General features: G+C 40.1%; 1 protein-coding gene across 1 annotated transcript in view; it reads left to right on the forward strand.

The window, feature by feature from the left end:
* The window catches only part of ALKAL1 (ALK and LTK ligand 1), a 31012-nt gene that overhangs the window by 7404 nt on the left and 3750 nt on the right, over nt 1–19858 (forward strand). The gene's annotated exons all lie outside the window — the stretch shown is intronic.

The following is a 19858-nucleotide window of genomic DNA, read 5'->3' on the forward strand; positions in this document are numbered from 1 at the left end:
CCTTGCACAAGCAGAAATGCTTAGTGCTTACTCAAAGCCACCGCTGGATACAACCCAATAATAGTAGTCTTAATACTAATAATAATATGAAACATTTGGACCATAAGGTCTGTTGCTGAAATTAGAAGGGAACCAGAAGGATCTTGGTTCACTTAGGTTTTATGGAGACTTCCTTAGTTACCGTTCACTATTTATGGGGTGGTTGGTTGATGATTTGATTAAAATTGGAGTAACCAATAACCACTGAGTGCAAATGCACCTGCACTGGATACTAGAGTCTCAAGGAGAGAAAATGAAACAGATGCAGAACAAAGTTTTATTAAATGTCACATACAATTTTGGACACTAAGGTGCCAGTGACTACATCAAAAGATACAGTGATAACAGGGGGATGGAAATAGATTCAGGCAGTAATATTTGCCTTTGAAACAGGAGATATAATCAGAGCAGCAGCCAGATAGGCATTCATGGCTTGCACTCCCTCACTTGGATTTGATGCAAAGGAAAAACAGGTATTGGAGTCATAGAATTCTGATGATCCCATACTTCACTCTCCCAGAAAACCTCTGCCCCACTGGTTTCATGTAGATGAGAGGTGGGTAATCATTTGGCTACATGGGCAAGATCCTTATCAAGATCTGCCTCCTAGGTAAAATTTGATAGGTGTATAGTGTCTTTCTGGCATCTGTATCAGGGGACAATGGAGGAGTGCACCTTTGGGGGTGAAGTCAAACTGTTGGAAGGTTGCAGTGCCTGCTGTGGCTGTAAAGACTGATATGGAAAAGACATGTTTTGTTGTGGGTGGGGCAGATGAAGGCATTTGGTTGTGCTGCTGCAAATGCCCCATGGTATTTCTTCACTCTGCACTCTTCTCGGTGGTCATACATTGTGTTTTGCAAGCCTCCCTGCATTGCCATTTAAATCTTTCAGTTGCAAAGGCTTAAAAAGGGAGTGAAAGAAACCAAAGTCTCCCCATGCTTCCATTTCAAGCCTCCAGAATCAGGAACTCATAGAGTGGGGAAACTTGTAGAAGACTTTAAAATAGCCCCTATGCTCTCATTTGAGCCTCCAGAGGCTCAAACAGGAGTATAGGGGCTACATTACTTTGTGGAAGCCTCTTTAAAGTAAATGTCGCATGCAGGGTGCTTCAAAGGGTGCATTTGCACAGGGCTTTAATCCTTGCTCAATGGATGACAGCATGTGCAGGATTAAATCCTGTCCTTCTGCCCATCATCTGATGCGCAGGGAGGCATGGGTTCAGGAAAAAGGCCTCGCAAGCCCAATTGGATCCCTTGGTGGGCCATGACTGGCCCATGGGTTAGAGGTTCTCAACCTCAGTGTACATGTTAAAAGGCATGGGGGGGGCAAAATTGAAGCTAAAAAGTTTACTCTCATGGAAAGGATGAAAAAAATGATTATTACCACCACCACCACTGCTGCTACTACTACTATTAATTGCTTATACCCCTTCCACCCAATTGGTGCCCCAGCTGCTCTGGGCAGCTTCCAGCATAACATAAGCACAGTGAGACATCAAACATTACAAACTTCCCGATGCAGGGAGTAAGTAACCTGGGAAAAAGTAATAAAACATGGTGGGAAATAGAGATGTGCTTTGGATATGGATGAATTCCAAGCCAAGGCAGGATGCTTCTGAGAGATTTTGAGTTTGTCTGAGATGACGCAGGATGTGTGCAAGGCTGCATAGGTCAAAGCAGGGACCCTTGAAATGCCTTGTTGTGCCTCAGCAAGCCATACATAAAAAGCAATTTGTAAATGTCTCCAAGTTTTCCATATAAGGGAAAGACCAAGCTATGGCGGGAGGAGGGAAAGGGAGCAGCTTTGCAAAATTAGAAGACTTGTCTCTAGCTTAAGAAAAAATACAGGATCAAGAAGTGGAATTAGCTTGTAATCAGAGGGAATGATTTTGTTCACTCCAAAATAACCTATACAGTCTGCCTGGCACAAAAGCCCTGGGTCTTATCTGTCTGCAGTTTGGCAAGTTTCTTACTCTAGGGTATCTCTTCCTATCTCTTCAATTTTCAGACCAATTGCCCACAAAATACTATGAAAGTTTAAGATATTCTTATTTATAAATCCAAAAACTATAATGGCTGCAATTTCAGGAAAATTACTACAGCTATCCTTCTAAAATTTGTCAGGATTCATGTGAAGATGTGACTTTGCCTGCAAATTTCATCCAATTCTATCCTAAAATAAAATATCATATGGAAATTTTCTTTTTTAAAAAAAATAAAATCAAAAATTAAATGTGCCTAGCACAGACATCCCTACACTCATTTGTCTGTAATTTGGTAAGCTTTATCTGGATGGGTGAAAATATAAGAGCTTGACATTGTTACTGAATTCTGGAAAAGTTACAGATATTCTTGGATTTGCCAGTAGTGAATGGAGGTGGGTGTGGAGAGAAATGAAGTAGACATAGACTGAATTTGAGTCAAATAAAGGGGCCAACAAAACATCACAGGCCAAGGTGGACTGTTTCCCAACACACCAATGTGAGATCTGAATTTTGTGATCAGTGTGTAGCCAATGGACAAATAATTTTAAAGGGTAAGGTATGCTTTTTACAATACATGGAAATTAATTAGACCCAATCAATATGTAGGGAAATAAATGATGGACTGATGAACAATTTCATACCAGATTTGCGGTTGAACAGAGGCCCTCGCTATTGAACATTTGCTTTCAGGTCATCAGTTTGAATAAATCTATCTTAGAAGAAGGCCTATGAACAAACTGTTGAATGAGCAAAATCAAAACATTGATTTTACCCAGTGCTTTAGATACAAACAAACATGTAAGAATGACAGGCCTCTCTGCCTTGAGGCATTTTAATCTGATTAAGAGAATGGCAATAAACAAAGAATAGAAAATGATCAGATAGAATAAGGGTTGTATCAGCACGAGGTCACCCTTTTGTTTTTGGTGACTGTATGTACCGATGTACGTTAATAAGTGATGGCATTCTTGCAACACATTCGATTAAGTTTGGAATGAAATAAGCAGCAAAGTAGAGGATTGTGTTAGAAAGCTTTCTAGAAAATGAATAGTATAGGGATGGACTTAAGGGACTAAATTATTTTGAGAAGATGATAAACGCCTGGTTTAAATATAACATGTTATTAAGCTGAGCTACACATGAGATATGTACCTGTGCACTCCATTCCCACACTGCCCGTACCCTTCTTTCCATGCCATGATTTAAGACTTGTTCAGATAATAAGTAATGGCCTTCTGTTATGTCTAAATTGGGCCAACTAGAAACTGACACCAGCTCATGTTTTCAAAGGCTGGTTTGATCTGAACCTGGCAACCATGGTTCCCAGTTTAGATATCAATAGAAACTATGGTTACTCATTCTAGCAATCACCATGGGTTATGAAGTTGGCTTGTTTAGAATAACCGTAATTAGAGATAATCCATTATTTCATATAAGATGAAACAATAAGGGAAAGTTAAAAGCATTTGAATTTTTATTATTTACTGGGTGAGAGGAGGACAGGGAAGCACTCATGTAATGCCAAACCATGACTTAGTTTTATATTTAAACATTAGCATTATGTCTAAATTGGGCCACTGTACTTTTTTTGGTGCCATTTTATCTGGGTATTTCCATGACTAGTGCAGTGTAAATGCATAGGAAAAATGCAAAAAGTAGATAGCAAATACAAAGACTTATGTAGTTTAATGGAAGTATAGGTTCAAAGTTGAGACCACAGAACTAGACATAGAACAATAAAAATGTTTCCTTTTTAGGGTTCCTTTTTGTTTTAATTATGTCCTGCAATTTTAAAATAGTGGATGAGTCCTAAGCATTTAGAGCAAAACCAAAACAAATAAAAACTGTTTAGTGTTCATATTAGATGGTTATTAATCAAGATGCTCCTAGAACAAAGGACTTCTATGAAAAAACTGTTTCCCTCCCCTCCTTTGGAAGGAAGGGTGGGATGTAAATTGAATTAATAATTTTAGGCAGTCGTCAACTAAGTTTAACTCATAGTTGACCCATTGGAATGAATGAAAATGTCTAAGCCTATTAATTTCAGTGGGTCTATTCTGAGTAAAAGTTAGTGGTTTGGAAATGTGCCAAAATGCATATTTTTGTCATGTCATAGCAATAAGGTAAAAGGTAAAATCACAATCAAATAGCAATAACTATAATACGGATATGTAAACTGTGGATGTCGTCCTGGGAACTTTGCAAAGGGGTTTGTATCACTTTACTAAATCAGATTTCTGAATTGGAAATATTTATTTGTAGACCAGGGATTCACCAACCTTTTTGCACCGGTGAATGTTTGGTGTTTAGCTCTGGCACAGCAGAAGACATACGTGAACCTCTTCACAATGTTTTTACATTTGCCTTCTTGGGGATTGGGAGGGCAGGTCTGTAACACCCACCTACACCTATTGTGTGTAGTAGTATTTGCAGAAAATCACTTATAAGGGACTACAGTGATACCTCTGGATGTGAAGGGATCCGTTCTGGAGCCCCGTTCGCATCCAGAGCAGTATGCAACCCACGCCAGTGCTTCTGTGCATGCGCAGGTCGCGATTCGGCACTTATGCGCATGACATCATTTGATGCTTCTGCACATGCATGAACCACCGAACCCGGAAGTAACCCATTCTGTTACTTCCTGGTTCGGTTCGTTCGTAACCTGTGTTGTATACAACCCGCAGCATTCATATCCAGAGGTATGACTATACCTAATCATAGACAAAACCATCACAGGAAAAATGCATTCTAGTTGCTAGGGAAAAAGGAAGGGCAAAGTGGAGATTCTAAGCACTATAAAATAAGACAGAATCAGAAAAAGTGCACTAAAAAGGAGGGGAAAGCATAGGGATTACTATTGCCTGGTGTCCAAACAACTAACTTTTCATTTACAGCTCTGACTTCACTCATTGGCTAAGAACACTAACAAGCAGGAGCAGCAAGTCTAGGGACGTCCAACTCCCAATAGACTGCAATCTACTCACAGTATTAAAAAAACTGGCAGTGATCTACCCAAAGTTTTGAGCTTTTTTTGGGAAGCCAAAGTTGTGGAGGTTTTTTAGAAAGCCAAAGTTGTGGGGTTTTTTTGTTTTGTTTTTTCTAAGGAGATTGCTGGGGGGCCAGAGATCAACCAGGATCTACCAAGAGCACTCCATGATCTACCAGTAGATCACGATCTACCTGTTGTACATGCCTGGTCTAGTTCATTTCACATAAATTGCTTAGAAGGGTACCTGTAAATTGTGCTTCATGGCTTTCCTTCAAAGAGGGCTAGAGACTTGTTTTCTCTTTTAATTGAAAGTTTGGAGTTTGGAGTTCTTTTTGGGATGCCAATGATGGTTTTCATGAGTGCAGTGAATGTCACTGGATTGGTGATTCCTGATGCATACATTTTCTGGCTGCTTCCTTTCATATTCCTGTCCAGTAATCCTTAGAGATGGAGTTCACAGTCAGCTCAAGTTTTACATCTGTTCCTAAACCACTAACCACAGGGAAGGAAACATAAATTTAAATGTACCTCCACATGGAGAATTTTTGGCAGATGCAAAATAGCATGCTGGGGGGAAAGGTTCTATCATAGCCTACCTTTCTGAATGATTGTATATACAGGGAGTTCAGACATTCAGTCCCTCACCTTCATCTCTATGGTATCACAAACTGGTTCATAAATCAATGCTTTCTAATGCAGATAGGCTTCAAGGAACTCTTTGATATTTCTAACCACAGAAGTGCAGCTGTAATCCCTCCCAATTCATTATATAGTGCTACAAACTATTGTTGTTGTTGTTGAGCAGCTTTAATAATAATATCAGTGGGTATTATAATATATGCTCATAGTTTGAACATATTCACTTGTTACCAACCAAGCCTGCATGACCTCCGGATCATATATTACACATATACACACATACCACTGTGGAGTTGATATTTCAAGGTTTTAGGCTGCTAACCAGAGCATGTCACAGGGAAGCAGAGCTATAATTTTATTACTAGGGACAATTAGCAAAAACCCACAGAGTCTCAATTTGGATTCAAAGGTTGAAACACTCTTCAAAAGAGAGAAGTATAGGTTTCCTCCATTTCACAGTGCCCAAGAGTCTGGAGTCACTTCTGCATGTCAGGAACAGTGAATCATGAATTCCCAAATGTAAGACACAGTCTACCTTTCTGTGCTTGCAGACTGTGTGTCAATCAGAATTTCTGGTTTCTTATGATTGGGGGGTGGGAAAGGAGGTACCAAATGGCAAGCCTTTGTAGGTCATCCTCAAGACATTCACAGCTCAGCATGGTGTACTCTGAAGAGTCCTCAAAATATAACTTCAGAAACTAACAAGTATGCCTAAAGTGAGAAAACATTTTTGTATCTTGTTTACCTGTATGAAAACAACACAGAGGGTGTTTCACACATAGAGAGCAGCAAGATGGAAAATGCAATGGGGAGAAAGTAAGTAAGAAGAGTAGATAGCAGACAATGTGTATGTTGTACCAGGGGAAATGAGGTAATGGGGGGATAAAAGGAACATTTAAATCAGTTTGAATATTCCATTAAAATTAATAGCTAGACATTGGCTAGAGCAAAGCTGCAATCATATACACACTTGCATAGAAATCCAGGAGACTTCTCAGTAAATATTTATAGGCTTGTGATGGTTGTGGACTGTTTCACCGCTGCAGTAGAATAATATAGAGCATAGCTGCCAAGTTTTCCCTTTTCTCGCGAGGAAGCCTATTCAGCATAAGGGAAAATCCCTTTAAAAAAGGGATAACTTGGCAGCTATGAATATAGAGTGGAATGGAAAGCTGGAGATATTGTGCTATCTATATTGACTGGTAGCAGCTTTGAAAGCTCTTTCTCAGCCAGCCCTGCTGTCTGAAATCACGGATAACTCTAGAAGCTTGGACTTTCTGAATGGAAAACTTGCTGCAGTCCCTGAAGAAACATGTGTGGAAGTTTTCGTCCTGGATTGGTGCAGTAAGGAAAAGAGGAAGTAAAGACAGAATTTTGATAAATGGCAGCACAGAACATGATAATCAAAACAACAAGATGTTAACCTATAAGGACAAGGGAGGAAGCCTGCAGAGGCAGAAAAGGAATTTGGTTGAACTGGACTCTGCTGCACAATGTCTGGCTGAAAGGCATGCTTTTGATACTTAGCCAGGCAAAGGAATGAATGTACGCTGATGTGGACCATTTATTCTTAGAAATACCGGTATTCATTACTAATTTGAGTAACGATTGCTTGCCAAAGGAAAAGTATCTCTTCTGTGTTGTTAATAATATTTAGGGCTACAGTTTCCACTGCTGCCTGTCAAATATTTTCAAAGGCATCACATAGAAACTATCTAACACTGACTCAGTCAAGAGGCTTCAGGATAATTATATGTAGGATGCTGTAGGTAGGATGCTAAATATGTGCAATAGGCTTGAACTGAAAGCATATGTGGTACTTTTTGCAAACACTTCTTATTTTTAGGGTTTCAAGGCAACAACCCTAGAGAGACAAGCATTCAGAATAAAGACAATGTGAGGGAAATGGTCTTAGGTTGCCATAAGTGCATCCTGGGGTCTTTTTTGGAGGGAGGGGCTGTTTAAATAGCAGGCATTTTTTATTTCTATGTGCCTATTGGGGAAAGCATTAAGAAACTTGACCCTGTGACCATTCATCCCTCCTGCCAAAGAAATATCAGACATGTGCCTCCCCTCCTACTGCAAGGTCTATTATTCAGCCTTTCGGGAAACAATAGTATTATGCATTTTCAAACTCCCTGAATACCTAAATGCTAATCATTCACTGAAGTTTGTACTACTAAAAAGTGTTGTGAATGTCAGCTTAACTTGATTTCTAACTTAAGCTTCCTATCATGTTTGACTGTTCTACAACCCCCCACATATGGATTACTTCATGGCTTAGGGATGTAATTATCTGCTTGAGCCTCCAGCTGCTTGTCCCACAATCAAGCAAATTAAATCATTACAAATCCAATATACCTTACTATGCTGATCCTACTAAGTTGCTGAGAACCTATATAAAGCATTGTGCAATCCTACACAATCTTGTTCTCATCTTAAGTGGTGTCTCTATATTCCCAAATGTTTTACAAAACAATAAAATATTTCTCTAACAGTTGCATTTATTTCAGAATAATGTTGTTCAAAAGACCAAATAGCCATTAAACAAATGTTTGTAGCCATCAAACAAATGGCTTTTTCCATTCTTTTAATCAAGCAATGTGCTTCAGAATATAACATCTTCAAAATATATATTGAATATTAAGTAGCACATTTGCGGGTGGTGCTGTGGGTTAAACCACAGAGCCTAGGGCTTGCCGATCAGAAGGTCAGCAGTTTGAATCCCTGTGATGGGGTGAGCTCCCATTGCTCGGTCCCAGCTCCTGCCAACCTAGCAGTTCAAAAGCACGTCAAAGTGCAAGTAGATAAATAGATACTGCTACAGCGGGAAGGTAAACAGTGTTTCTGTGCGCTGCTCTGGTTCACCAGAAGCGGCTTTGTCATGCTGGCCACATGACCTGGAAGCTGTACGCCGGCTCCCTCGGCCAATAACGCGAGATGAGTGCCGCAACCCCAGAGTCATATGTGATGGGACCTAATGGTCAGGGGTCCCTTTACCTTTACCTTTAGCACATTTGTAGAATATGGTAAAACTCATGGTGCGCAATTGACGAGAAATGCTGCTGAGCAAGTCCAAATGAAATTAATAGGAGTACTGTAAAGACTTCAGGCTTAGTCTTCCAAGTTCTGCACTCGCACAAGTTCCAAGAAAAATGAGGAAAGATTGCACAAATGCCTAGGATCTCTTACGTTGTTGAAGTGATCTAGACACAATGAACTGCTGCTAGCTTCTGCTGCTTGCTGAATGGAAGCTGTTGGTCCTGACTTGCAGAAACCTGTAGGAGGAACCAGAATGATTTGACCCATCCTATAACCTCTAATGGTTATTTTGTTGAATGTTTTTGAAACCTGGGTCAAATGACCTGGTAGAATTTATGCTGCTGGATGTGGGTGTTCATAGGTTCTCTTGTTTTGCCTTTTAACTTATTAGAGGCAATAACACTACGAACAGAAACCAATTCTGTTCTGCCTCCACACTGCTACCGGTACATATTTGCCTCCTGTCTAGGAATGGACTGAAGTGTTTATTCCAAATTTGTCACCCCATTCTGAAGGCAGTGAATTCCAGGTAGCCGTTTCAGAGGCTGTGGTTTTGCACCCAAAATAGTTTTTTGGGGGAAGGGCTTACCATAGCAGTGAAAGCGCAAATTCACTCCCCCCCTTTCTTTTCTTTTCTTTCTTCATGGCCCCTCTTCTCCCTTGAAGTTTGGTATTTTCCCCCAAATGCCCCTTAAAAAAATGACAAAAGCCTGAAATGAAAGTTTGAGGACCTGGTTCTGCTGTAGACAGAAACAGGAAGCAAGCCTCTACCTTTGCTTTTATCCTTGAAACATTCTGGCACCAGCAGTTTCCCTCACCACCTGGTCCAGCCCCCAAAATAGTTAACACAATCAAGGAACAGGCATGTTTTTAGTACAGTATGTCTCACTATCCTTTCATTAAAATTTATTTAAGGGAGGCTTCAAGTAGATCCTTCCTGTTATAAGGACATTCTCTGAAATGTTTGGCTCAAAGAATTAAAACAGTTTACAAATGTTTGTAGGTGGTTCTGCACGAAGATTGTACAATTAGGATAGTAAAGTGTTTGTGATCTTTATGGCTTTATCTCTGTCTAATATTTCTACAAGATACAGTAGAAAGATACAGTACAATCTCCTAATCTGGATAGCTCAGTTGGTTAGAGTGTGATGCTGACAATACCAAGGTTGCAGGTTTGATCCCCGTATGGGACAGCTGCATATTCCTGCATTGAAGGGGGTTGGGCTAGATGATCCTCAGGGTCACTTCCAACTCTACGATTCTAGCAATCCTACACATATTTGTTTGAAATCATTCAGTCGGGATTACACTAGACTGAGTGTGTTTTGTGTGTAGTGTGCTTTCTTCTTTGGTCATCACTCATAGCTGAATAAGATTGTCTTCCATAAACACGGTCTTAACAGTGAGTCTGTAAGTGACTGTGGAGGCCAATTCTGGATCCACACGCCCTTCCACAGTGGGTACATTGGTTTCTGGGCGGGAGTTGATCATGGTGAGGGTTTGCCAAGCGTGCTTTCCTCTTAGCGTGTTTCTCCCTTTCCTGAGTTTGAGCATCTTTAAAGCCCATGACACTTTTGGTAAAGGCTGTTCTCCAATTGGAGCGCTCGCAGGCAAGTGTTCCCCAGTTGTCGGTGTTTATACTACATCTTTTTAGATTTGCCTTGAAAGAGTCTTTGAACCTCTTTTGTTGACCACCAGCATTTTGCTTACCATTTTAAAGTTTGGAATAGAGTACCGTGTTTCTCATATTATAAGACACGTCTTGTATTTATTTTTTCCTCAAAAAAACACACTATGGCTTATTTTCAAGGGATGTCTTATTTTTTTTCTCCTCCTCCTGCCGCGGCCGGCATTGCTGCTGCGCCTATCACTATGTCTTATTTTCGGGGTATGGCTTATATTCCTTGAACGCTTAAAAATCCTGCTATGGCTTATTTTATGGGTATGTCTTAAAATATGAGAAACAGGGTAGTTGCTTTGGAAGACGATAATCGGGTATCCACACAACATGACCAGTTCAACAGAGCTGGTGTTGAAGAATCATTGCTTCGACACTGGTGATCTTTGCTTCTTCCAGTACACTGGGATTAGTTTGCCTGTCTTCCCAAGTGATGTGTAAAATTTTTTGGAGACACCTTTGATCGAATCTTTCGAGGAGTTGGAGATGGCGTTTATAAGCGGTCGACGTTTCCCAATCATGGAGTAAGGTTGGTAGTACAACAGCTTTGTAAACAAGAATTTTGGTTTCCCTGCGAATGTCCTGGTCCTCAAATACTCTGCACTTCAAGCGGGAGAAAGCTGCACTCACAGAGCTCGGGCAATGCTGGATTTCGGCATTAATATCTGCCCTTGTGAAAAGTGTGGTGTGCAGCACTGCAGCCAAAGCACAATAACATTTTTAATTTTACAATGAATTAAAAAAACCTATCTTTTTTGTTCCACAATTAAACCACTAACTCTTTTATTGCCACAGTTTTTTAATTATCTTTTTTTCTCATAAAGTGCTTTGGTGGTGGTGTTCTCTTGTATGACATTTTACTGTTATGAAATGCAATGATGTCAGACTCTTTTTGTGGGATCTTTGGATCTGGGCCACAATACACCCTGCCAGTGTAAGTCATATTACAATAACTCATGACAGAGAAGTACTTGAAGGACTAAAGCTGCAGCTGCCTATATTGATGGATCATATTCCTCCTAAGAAATATTGAGCTTGTCGTAATAATGGATTTCTGCATGTAAACATAGCATTAAATTTTCAAGATACTGTAAACTTGTGACCAGTAACTATTGCTTTTCAGATTTGTTTCTGTTAAATGGGTTCAAGATAAATACTAGAGCCAGAGTTTAATGGAAACTTGACACAGTGGCACCAATACCCCCCCCCCCCATACCCAGGAAAACACAGTGTCTCTTTTGCCTCTCTGGCATTGCCACTTGGGGACCCTGGAGCAGGCAGCTGACTTGGGGTGTCATGAAAGGGCAGCAAACAATCAGTTACTGCATTTTTACTGCTGAGCCAGGGATTGGAGAGGAGGGGAGGGGGCTTCCTTTATCCAGCACCAAAATAACTTAGCTGACTCTGGCTTGCAGCTCACCTTGACTAGAATGGGAGGCACTATTTCCTGCTCTTTCTCAGGAATTCAAATATTTTGGCATTACTGTTTTACTGTGCTTGAGAATAGTGCGAAATAGTTCTACTAGGACTAGCAAAGACTTGTCACCTTAGTTCATATCAACATATAAATGCTGTCTAGTCCCCATCATTATTTTTGCATCCTTCAAAACCTGTTTGTCAAATTTTTGTGTTCTGAAAAAGCACAGCTCACTGCTTTCACCCATCCTTACTATCTCCATATCTTACCTCTCTCCTTAACTCCTCTCTATAAATCCTATGAAATGCTTTACCCCAGCTACTTTTTCCATTTTCTATCCTTCCCCCCATCTACGGGTTTCCTCTTTTACTTTTTTCAGGATGTGCAAACTCATTTGAGAGGTATTCAAAATCATTGTGATAGTTTAGAGACGTTTTGAGCTCTGAAAACAAAATAAATATTGAGACTGACTTATATGGCTTCTGGTTTCAGGCTTTCCAGACAGTCAGGCATCACTTTTCCCCCTCACCGCCTTTCTTTTTTAAATACAGCTTTAAATGTTATACAATGGCTTTAAGGGGAAAGATCTGAAACTCAAGGCTAGTGTAAGACACACACAACTGCCTTAGGGGGGCACATGTAGCTCATTAGCTTTGTGCTGTTCATTCCAGGTTTCTTGCATTTAAGAACAGCAGGTGTGCGTCTGTATTGGTGAGAAATTCAGCTTACTGTGTGGTTGCCGGTCCTCAGTGTTTGTGAAATTTAACCATGGTGCATGTCATAGAACACTAACCACATAGTGTGTTAAATAATGGATGGCTGTTTTTCATGGAGAACAGATGAGTTTTGGAGTTTTACTTATAAAATAAGCGTGAACTTTGGAACTTTTAGTTCAAGTGGTATGAAATTTGAGGTGTTGAAAATGTGGTGGTGTGTGACATATTTAGAAATTCCAAAGCTTTTTGTATTGACTATTGGGTGTATTAGAAAATAATAAGGGTCACTGTATTTTGAACATGAGGATTGCCCCCTGTTTCATATTCCTCAAGCCTCCTTAAGCCTATGTGAGTCTGCATACTGGTATTTGTTTGATTGATGGTTTGGATACCTATATACCCTTCAGAAGCATCTTGAATCCAGCCTGCTAGCAAAATTTCTATTCTGGCACTGATAAGCTAATTGACACATGATGTAATAAAACTTATTGGTTTTTATTTAACCCACAAGAGATGGCATTGAACTTCTTGTTGAACCATAATTCAGCTGTTTTGTGTTCTTTTTTACTTTTGAAGTTTCTCTTTCCAGAATGACCACTTTATGGTCAGTTTCAGAATATCCTGGGAGGTTGAAATGTTCTCTCACTGGTTTATAGATACTGCCATTTCTAATATCTGATATCTATCTTAAAGATACCCTACTTGTTGCTCTGTTGCTTTCAGTGGTCCAGTTATATTTTCAAGGTACATTGGGGGAGAGAAATTACATTTCCATAGAATCAGCAGTATGTTGTTACAGTAATTACAAAATGTAATTTCTTCTCCTCCCTCCCTGGCCCCATGCTGACACCCACGTACACCAGCACTTCCACTGAGAGCTCAGCTCCCCTGTTGTTTGTGTCACTGATGATAAAAACTGAGTGCTGCAAGGGAGCTACAGGCCTTCCAGAGCACCTGCACCTTAGTTGTGGATGTTAGCGTAAGGTTATCAGATTTTTTTTCAATGAATCCGGGGACACTTTTCAATTTTAATAGGAATGGTAGGATTTTGTCAGGGGACTGATTTGTAAATCTGGGAACTGTCCCTGGGAAACGGGGACATCTGGTAACCTTATGTTAGTGTAACTCTTTGGAAACTGGAAGTCCCTAATAGGTAGGTGTCAATTTTTCATAATATTTCTCCTATCTTTCAAGAGAGAAAGGGGGATCCTTGATCCCTTATTTCTCTGCTTGATCACTGAGGTCTTTGAGTGCATCACAGTTAGTGATACCTTTCAGCTCAGATGTATGGCTTTTATCTACCAGTACCTGTGTATTCAGTATTGTAGTCCCAGTCTTACGAAACTCCCGCTGAGGGGTCATAGGCACTGAAGACCTGTTTATTCCAGCAGGTTTTAAAAATTGAATTCTGATTTTGCTGTTTTAGCTCACTTTTAGTTTCATTGATTTGAGTCTTCTGTACACCAGTTAGAGATGACTGTGACTAAGTAGTATGCAAATAAGCAAGCAAGCAAGCTGTATAGACCAACGAGGTGTGGCCTTATGGCTTCTGACAAGTCTCCATTGCAAAGTTGTTGCTCATCTGGTGATCTCTCGAGGATGCATCTTGTTATACTAAGGATCTGTGGTTTAAAAAAGTCATGTTCATGGAAATTTCTGAAAAACTGATTAATAAAATACGTGCCACCAGGGGTAATGTGCACCCCTGCAGCTTTGCTGGTATAGGGACTTTTTGTTATTTATATAACCAAATCTCATGGTTAGCACATTCCCACTAAATATGAGCTTATTTGGCAACATTCATGGTTATTTGGTTATGTTTGGTTACAAATATGAACGTATTCCACCATGGAATATATTTTGTGCCACAAATTCTTTTATTTATTAAAGCTTTCTATAATTATTATTTTATTATCTCTTATTTTTATTCTTCCTGCTTCTATAGCTGTTTTTATTATTACTTTTAGCTTGATGTTTCATTTGTTTGAATAAAAAAAATTAACTTTCATTTACATTTTCACCCCCTTGAAATGTCAAAAAGCATGAGCCTAAAGAGCATTATGAGCAAAATAGAGGAACATAGTTATTCTCTTCTGAAATGTCATGCCTTGAACATATAGATTATTGATTGACCCGTGATGATCTCAAGCAAACATACTTCCACATATTTTGAATAATGAAGCAGAAGAAAATAGCCATTCTCTTTTAATTCAGCAATTTCTTTCTCTTTTCTGCTAAGATTTTGGATCACACAATATTGCTCTTCTGATTTAGCTTGTTGCATGGAAAAGAGTTAGTGTACACCAGCCACACATACCATGTGAGGATGGAACATTTGAATATGTCATCTACGCATGTAAAATCTAACATATGTAGGCTAAAATGATAAGGGTTGATTTTTTAAAGGGTTTTCAGAACACTAATTTGCAACAGGTCTCTCAGAAGCCCTTTGCTCCTCTGTGCCATATATCCATGCCTGGATATAACATTGACAAGGCTCAGTGGATATTTGCTTATGTGCCACTAATGATACGTGGGTAGTGTTAGTAGCAATGATGGTGGAAAAGTTTGTCATCCTCAGGCTCAGAAACAACGCTTGCCTCAATGAGAGATGAGTATCTGATGTTACTGAATTCTTCTTTGGCTCAGAGAAGATCAGGAGGGCAAAAACCCACTCGCCTTGGCCAGTGTAGGCCTCCAAAAAGGGGCCACTGAGGGAGGACTTTTAGGCTAAGCCTATTCAGCTCATTTACTGTATGTGACCTGGCATGCTAGCATAGAAAATTATTTAAAGGGCTTGTTTTTTCTCTGCCAGGCTTAGTCAGAACAGCAGCAGCAGCAGCCGCCCTACTGATAAATGGGGTTTGGATTTGGTGCAACTTTACACTAGCTTATTGTTAGAGCAACCAGATCCTGCAGCCATTCTAGATTTTTCTGGGAAGGGGAAAAATATTGGCTTTCAAGCCTGGCATAGTTTGTGCATCAAAATCTGCTGCTGGAATTCAAGCCATATGTAGATCATTATCTCCTTCTACAGAAAGAATAAGAGGCTGAGTTATCTAGCCTCCTCTTTTTTAGCACTTTCAGTGAGGTTGGCAGGACTGATCATTGTGCTGTTTGAGGTGTAGCAGCAGATGGAACTCTGCCCTCTCCATCTTGCCCTCTCCATCTTGCCTTCTCCATCTAAAAGTCAGCATGGGTTTCTGAAAAATAAGTCATGTCAGACTACTCTGATCTCATTCTTTGACAGAATTACAAGCCTGGCAGATGAAGGGAACGCTGTGGATATAGCCTATCTTGATTTCAGCAAGGCCTTTGACAAGGTGCCCCATGATATTCTTGTAAAGAAGCTGGTAAAATACGGGCTAGACAATGTTACCATTCAGTGGATTTGTAACTGGCTGACAGACTGAACCCAAAGGGTGCTCATCAATGGCTCCCCTTCATCCTGGAGAATAGTGACTAGTGGGGTGCCACAGGGTTCTGTCTTGGGCCCAGTCTTATTCAACATCTTTATCAATGACTTGGATGATGGGCTTAAGGGCATCCTGAGCAAGTTTGCAGATGGCACCAAATTGGGAGAGGTGGCTAATACCCCAGAGGACAGGATCACACTTCAAAATGACCTTAACAGATTAGAGAACTGGGCCAAAGCAAACAAGATGAATTTTAACAGGGAGAAATGTAAAGTACTAGGGCAAAAAATATGAAAGGCATAAATACAGGATGGGTGACACCTGGCTTGAGAGCAGTACCTGTGAAAAGGATCTAGGAGTCTTGGTAGACCACAAACTTGACATGAGTCAACAGTGTGATGCAGCAGCTAAAAAAGCCAATGCAATTCTGGGCTGCATCAATAGGAGTATAGCATCTAGATCAAGGGAAGTAATAGTACCACTGTATTCTGCTCTGGTCAGACCTCACCTGGAGTACTGTGTCCAGTTCTGGGCACCACAGTTCAAGAAGGATACTGACAAGCTGGAACGTGTCCAGAGGAGGGCAACCAAAATGGTCAAAGGCCTTGAAATGATGTCTTATGAGGAATGGCTTAGAGAGCTGGGTATGTTTAGCCTGGAGAAGGATAAGGGGTGATATAGCCATGTTCAAATATATAAGAGGATGCCATATAGAGGAGGGAGAAAGGTTGTTTTCTGCTGTTCCAGAGAAGTGGACACAGAGTAATGGATTCAAACTACAAGAAAGAAGATTCCACCTAAACATTAGGAAGAACTTCCTGACAGTAAGAGCTGTTCGACAGTGGAATTTGCTGCCAAGGAGCGTGGTGGAGTCTCCTTCTTTGGAGGTCTTTAAGCAGAGGCTTGAAAGCCATCTGTCAGGAATGCTTTGATGGTGTTTCCTGCTTGGCAGGGGGTTGGACTGGATGGCCCTTGTGGTCTCTTCCAACTCTATGATTCTATGATTCTATTCTATCTTGCCCTCTTCATCTTGGTCAAGGTGTAAAGTAGCCAAGACCAGCTAAGTTATTTTGCCACCTATGGCAGAAAAAAAATCCACAAGCCTTTCTACTTCCTAGCTTTTGTAATATAGTTATTGTTATTTACAACCTAAAATCAGCTACCTGAGGTGGTCATCTCACTCTGCCTCAAGGTAGGGGTTGCCCTGGAGGTTGGGAAGCAAGAACGGCAAGCTAAGGCTTACCCTGATTGTAGAGTGAGGGTGAATCCTATTAATGGGTGAGGGTGGATGGATGGGGGCTACCACTGAGATGAGGCAGAACAGCAGAGATATGGAACAAGCATTGTTGCTGCTTCATGCAACATCAGAGATGCAACAAGCAGCTCATCCCATTCTTCAGTCCTCTGAAATCTCCAGTGGAAATGATGCTACATGATGTAGCTTGAGGCATTGCAGGGTGGAAATGGATGGCTCTCCCTACTTGCCAGTGCTCCAATGGTTACTTAATGTTCAGCAGATACTTAGTTTATGTATTGTATTGATGTTTAATATGTTAGCACTGGAGTTATTGTTTGCAATCCTGTTTTCTTGATTTTTTTCCTTATATTGTCCATATCCACTAAATCACCTCAACCTTGTAACAAAGTCATAAGAGCTCATGGCTCAATAAATCAGTTATAGCCCAAAACCTTTGAAAAGTAATTCAACAGTAAGTCAATTATTTTCCAGTTTACTCAAAAGTAAGATTGTAGAGGATTGCATCCTTAGTCTCTCTAAGGTGCCATAGCAATGTTTTCTTTACTCAACACTTTTAGATCAGTCTTTAACATGTATATCACAGATGGAGATTTAAAATGGGTTTCGTTTCCCGAAGGTCTTATCTTATGAACACATTTATTGGTTTCACCTTGGCAAGGTTCTCAGTTGAGCATGTGAACAGTGGTGACAAGTCTGACCATTTCATGAGTCTGCTTCCGCTAAATCCATGATTGCTTAATTGTGGTAGCATCTTGTCATAATTATGCTTAGATTTATTAGCTTCAGTTATGTGGTAAGCATCACTTTGTGAACGGGCCATGGGGGCAGATTTTATAGAGCTAGTTAGGCTTTATCACTTGATATGTGTCTGCTTTGATGATCCACTGCTTCTCAGAGAAGTATTCACCATGTACTAAGAGAAAGAAGAAGCTTTCCTTTGAAGATACAAATTAAACTATAAAGGGGACTATCCTCAAGCTATTTCCCATGGAATAATCTCTCTTCATGAAGTTTTACTCCAAAGGCAGTGGCTTTGGGATTAAAGCAGAAAAACAAATTGCATTTCTGCAAGGTCACTCGGAAGGTCTTGTGTGGCATTGTGCTGCTGAACCTGGCTAATCTTAGGGCCCCATCTGGTGCCTACAACAACAACAATATCCAAAGCATCAGAGACTTAGATCAGTAGTATGGCCACTCCTCCAGCTTTTCATAGCTACTGCTGCCGCAGACTAAGGGGCAGGATTTGTTCTATAATGCTTAATTATCTAAAGAAGACTAGACATACAAGTTGAAAGATCCCATTGGAAATAAAAAAGAAATCCCCGATAAAGAAGATTACTTATTATTATTAACTGGGATTATGCAAGGGATGAAACTCTTGCTTATATAATGCAACTTTGCCTATAACTGCGAGGATGCAAGTCCATAAAGCCCGCACAAATCAGAGTAGATGCTTTTATTTGTTTTAGAACTACTCTGTTTTGTATAAAAATGACATGCTGCTTTTCTTCTGTATGAGAGGGTAGGGCTGATAATAAAAAATATAATGGTTAGGCACTCTTCAAAATGCTTCCTTAAATGTCGTTTCAGTTTGTTGGTATTTATGCACAGCAAAGATCCATGTTAACAACTTTGACGGGACTCTGTGTGGATATTGTTCAAAGAAAAAAATATCATCATAAATACTAAATTACATTTTAATTGTGTGATTGAACATAACTTACCAGAACTGATGAGAACACATTTCATAGTTAGTTCTCTTTTCTAGTGGTGTTTTTGTTTTGATCATTTATCAGAAATGTAATACTAAAATAACTGTGTATTGGGCAGCTGGCAGCTTCTTGAAAGGGGGCACGGGACTGAAGTAGTCTTGAAGGAAGAGTGCTCTCCCCCCCCCCCAAAGAACCCAGGTGCCTCCCCACTCTTGCTGTATACTGCTCCCCCTGTGTTGGGATGCTGTACAGCACATAGGTAATGCCTGCTCCTCGCCAGTTTTCTCCCCATGTGTGGGTACCATTGCTGTGAGTGTATTGTAACATTCATGGTCCTTCACAGTAAAGGGGGACTTCCCACACACCTCACATTGTTTCAGACTCTTTAGGTCTTCTGATTTATGGACAATTTACAGCAAAAATTGGAGGGGTCAGCTTTATGCCCGCAAATTAGTATATGCTTCTACTGGCATAAAGAATATATGCCTTACATATGTGGAGCTCTGTATATACAGAAGAGCTCCTGTATCTGCAGAAAGGTTTTTGTATTGAGACTGGTATTTAAATGGTCACTAATATATATATATATTCTCTATATGGCATGCCTATGTAAATACTGCTGTTCGGTTTTATTTTGTATCAGTTTTAGTTTTGAAACAGCTTATGGACAAATATAGTTTATATTTAATAAACCCATATGGTGATATCTAAGTTATACTCAGTTGATGATTAGTTGTTTTTAAATCTCATCCAACCGCCTAAAGGAGGAGTTCAGGGTGGAAGGCAACACAGCTTTTGAAAATCAGTTACTGTATCTCTCTCTCTCTCTCTCTCTCTCTCTCTCTCTCTCTCTCTCTCTCTCTCTGTGTGTGTGTATGTGTGTGTGTGTGTGTGTGTGTGCATGCATGCACATATTTTGATGTAGACTTTTAGACTTTTCTTTAACACATTATTTATAATGAAATATC

The sequence above is a fragment of the Zootoca vivipara genome, chromosome 8 (genome assembly GCF_963506605.1).
Source record: "Zootoca vivipara chromosome 8, rZooViv1.1, whole genome shotgun sequence".
NCBI classification, from domain to species: domain Eukaryota; kingdom Metazoa; phylum Chordata; class Lepidosauria; order Squamata; family Lacertidae; genus Zootoca; species Zootoca vivipara.